We start from the raw sequence: 4,446 nt of genomic DNA, 5'->3' as shown, positions 1-4,446 counted from the left end.
CCAGAATCTTTATTTCACATTCCCTATGGTTGTTTTGTAGCTACCAATTCGTACGTTTTAATCCCTCCCCTTTTTCAGTCCCCCACCTTCTCCCCTCAGGCAATCATCAGTCTGTTCCTGTATCTATGAGCCTGTTTCCCTTTTGTTTGTTTGTTTATTTTGTTCTTTAGATTCCACATGTAGGTGAAATCATATGCTATTTGTCTTTCTCTGACTGACTTCTTTCACTTAGCATAATGGTAACATTTCTTTTTTTTTATGGCCCAGTAATATTTCATCGTATATAAAGGGTGGGCAACAGGTTTATAGTTGTTCATATGGAAAACTAGAAGCCCGGTGCACAAAAATTTGTGCACTCGGGTTGGGGGGGGTGTCCCTCAGCCCGTCCTGTGCCCTCTCGCAGTCTGGGACCACTCGGGAGATAACGACCTGCTGGCTTAGGCAGCACAGAGCAGGGCGGATCGGGAGATTGCGATGCCACCCTCAGTCACGCTCAGGGTAGGGCTGATTGGGGGGTTGGGTCACCGCGCCCTGTCACACACAGAGCCGCAGGGCGATCAGGGGGTTTGGGCGCTGCCCCCTGTCATGCTGATCCCGGTGCCGGGAGGCCTCATGGCTCCGCTGATCCCAGTGCTGGGAGGCATATTACCCTTTTACTATATAGGATAGAGACCTGGTGCACAGGTGGGGGCCGGCTGGTTTGCCCTGAAGGGTGTCCTGGAGCAGGGTGGGGGTCCCAACTGGGGTGCCTGGTCAGTCTGGGTGAGGGGCTGAGGGCTGTTTTCAGGCTGGCAGGGGACTGAAGCTCCCAACCTCTCCTTTTTTTCTTTTTTTTTCTTTTTATTCTGGGCCAGCTTTAGCTCTGAGGCATGGCTCCAGCTCTGAGGCCTTGGCTGCTGAAAACAGGTATCTGGTTTGTTTGGGTTCTATAATCAAAACACTGTTTCAACTCCAGCTCTGAGATCCCGGCTGGCTGAAAGCAGGTTTCTGGATTTTGTTTATCTTCCATATTTGTAACAATGTTTCAAATTGCAAGCTCAGAGGCCGGCACCGGCAGGCAGGGAACGTTGGAGTCCTCCGTCACTGAAGCAAGCAAGCCTCATGTTCGCTTCAAGCTGCCTGGCTGCCGGCCGCCATCTTGGCTGGCAGTTAATTTGCATATCACCCTGATTAGCCAATGGGAAGGGTAACGGAGGTACAGCTAATTACCATGTTTCTCTTTTATTAGATATGATAATACAATACTTAATAAATAATAATACAAGAAGAAACTCTGTATTCCACTTACTCATAACCATAAGTCTACTTTTGTTGCTTTTATTTGTTTGTTCATTTGTTGCTTTCAGTTTTATATTCCATATGTGAGTGAAAGTATTTGGTTTTTACATTTTTGAGTTTGACTTATTTAGTTTGCATGATTTTTTCAAGATCCACCCATGTTGTCCTAAATGGCTGTATATCATGTTTTCTTGTGGCTGAGGAGTATTCCATTGTAAATATGTATCACACCTTTATCCAATCATCTGGCAAAGAACATTTCCGTTGCTTCCGTCTTGGCCACTGTAAGCAATGCTGCAGTGAACATGGGGGTGTATATGTATTTTTTTAATATGTTTTTATTTATTTCAGAGAGGAAGGGAGAGGGATAAAGACATAGAAACATCAATGATGAGAGAGAATCATTGATGGGCTGCCTCCTGCATGCCCCCTACTGGGGATCGAGTCTGCAACTCAGTCATGTGCCCTTGACCAGAATTGAACTCGGGACCCTTCATTCCCCAGGCCGACACTCTATCCCCTGAGCCAGACCAGCTAGGACAAAAGAGAGCCTAGCTGAGTAAAGTAGTCTTGGTTATAGATTCTTGCTATTTATCACTTTAAATATTTCTTGTGAATCTCTTCTGTCTGAAATGTTTCTGTTGAGAGATTGTCTTATGGGGACCTCACTTGTCACTAACTATCCTTCTCTTTCCCCATTATAAGATTCTCTCTTTGCCTTTAGCCTTTGCCATTTTAATTATAATGTGTCTTAGTGTGGGCTTCTTTGGGTTCATCTTGTTTGTGACTCTGTGTACTTCCTGGGCTTGTATGTCTTTTTTCTTCACCTGGTTGGGGAACTTTAAGTCATTATTTCTTCAAATAGGTTCTCAAACCCTTGCTCTCTCTCTTCTCCTTCTGGTACCACTATGATGCAAACGTTATTCTTTCTGTTGTCCCAGAGCAGTGGTCGCTAAGCTTTTGGACCTCACAGACCACCAGTGGTCTGTGGACCATCAATTGGCAACAGCTGTCCCAGAGGTGCCTTAAACTATCCTCATTTTAAAAATTCTTTTTTCTTCTTGCTGATCTGATTAGGTATTTTCTGCTACCTTGTTTTTTAAATTGCTGATTCGATTTTGTGCTTTATCTAATCTGCTATTGATTCCTTCTAGTGTATTCATTTCAGATCATATTTTTCATTTCTGACTGTTTTCTCTTATGGTTTCTATGTCCGTGTTTATGCTTACTGTCTCTCTACTGCAGTCCTCACTGAGTACATCAACCCTTGCAATAAGTTCCTTGAGCATCCTTAGAACCATTGTTTTGAACTCTGTATCTGGCACATTGCTTGTCTCCATTTCATTTAGTCCCTTTTCTGGGGATTTCTCCTGTTCTTTCATTTAGGGCATGCTTCTTTGTCTCCCCATTTTGGTCGCGCCTCTGTATTTGTTTCTCTGTGTTAGGTAGATCTGCTATGTCTCCCAGTCTTGGTAGGGAGGCTTTTTGGAGATCTGCCTTTGAGTGTGCTGCTAGTGGAACTAATTGGGTTGTACTCTGATGTGGGCTGGCTCTGGAGCCTCTAGGGAGGTACTGTGGTGCAGGTCAAATTCAGACACTGCCTGTGACCAATCCTGGGCTGCCTATTAAAAGCTTCAAAGTGATCCACAGTTGGTGGTTCCCTCTACTGACCGGGTGCACATGGCAGGGACCAAGCTGAAAGCTGTATACTGAGGCTGATTCCCAGCAATTCCAAACCTGCGTTAGGACACAAAAGCCCCAAAGCACCCCGAAATCTGCCTCTTCCTGCCAGTTGCCATTAGTCTCTGCCACTGATAGAGACTCCAGCTAAGCTAGGTGCCCCAGGAATGTCCCTTGTGTCAGTGAGGTGAGCCTTGCTGTTGTAGTTGAGTTGCATGAGGTAGTTTCTCAATGAGTCATTGGGTTGGGGCGAGTGGTCATCAGGTTGATATAAATTCAAACTCAGCGCTAGTATTGGGTCTGACACCACTCAAGAAAAGTCTCAGGGCACACCAAGGCCAGCCACCACCACAACCCACCATGCGCCATCCACCATCCAACAGTACCTACCACACACCTGGGGTCTTCAACCTTTGCAGTGGGGTAGATTCTCTGGGAGTTGTCAGGATGAGGCCAGTAGAGTTCATCAGGCTCACAGATTAGGATTTGGCAATGAGGACGGGGGCTCTGCATGGTGGAGCTAGTCGGGTGCCTGGGAAATGTCCATCGATTCAGAGACACACACCTCAGTCTCTCCGTATGTGTCTCCACCAGCCCTGGAGTCTTCTCAGACCTCCTTGAGAGCCTTCTGAGAAAGACTGTGTGGACCCAGGCTGGTTGCAGCTGGCAGAAGCCCCTGCAGAGCATGAGCCTGATAGGGCAGGACCACCGGGAGGCTGGTAGGGGGCAAGTACATTTTCCCAGGCAGATGCCCTATGGAGGGGAGTGGTCAACTCAGGAAAGATGGCATCTGTGGGCATGTGGGAGAGGGACTGAGCCCTGGATAATGGAGGCTGCCCCTCCATCCCTCTCCCCAAAGCCATACAACCAATCTCTCCCTGTGTGGGTCCCGTCCACTCTGGGCCACTGTCGCTCCGCTGGAGCCCAGGTTGAGTACCTGCCATAGAGATGTTTGTGCACTGGCCCTTTAAAAGGACGTCTCGGTGCCTAGCAGTCTCCTGTATCACTCTTCCAAGTGCAGTCCCCACTGATGGTCACAGGAAGATGTTGTGTAGCTCCTCTTCCAGGCACTGGTGTTCCAGGCTGGGAGCTCAGGATGGGGTGGAGACCCTCCCTTATCAGAGGGGACCTTTGCAGCTGAGCTGTTCCTCCTAACTCTCAATGCAGCCCTTTCTGTGTCTCCACCCTCCCTGCCCTCTCCATGTGGCTTCTTCCATGTGTCCTTAATGAGGAGACCTCTTTTCAGCCAGTCTTCAGTTGGTAATTCAGGTTGAATGTCTATAATTTAGTTGTGATTCCGATTTGGTCCTGGGATGAGGTGAGTGTCACTTCCACCTACTCTGTCTCCATCTTGGATCCCTGTTTTCCGTTCTTTGGGGTACAGACTAGGAGTGGGAGTTCTGGGCCATGTGCTAATTCTACATTTGGTTACTAGAGGGAGGATTTCCTGTTGAGCCTAAATGTGTGCAGAGCTGGGGGTTCATGATC

This window comes from Myotis davidii, unplaced genomic scaffold, assembly GCF_000327345.1.
Source record: "Myotis davidii unplaced genomic scaffold, ASM32734v1 scaffold2460, whole genome shotgun sequence".
Taxonomy (NCBI): Eukaryota; Metazoa; Chordata; class Mammalia; order Chiroptera; family Vespertilionidae; genus Myotis; species Myotis davidii.
Note: the sequence above shows the minus strand (reverse complement) of the source record.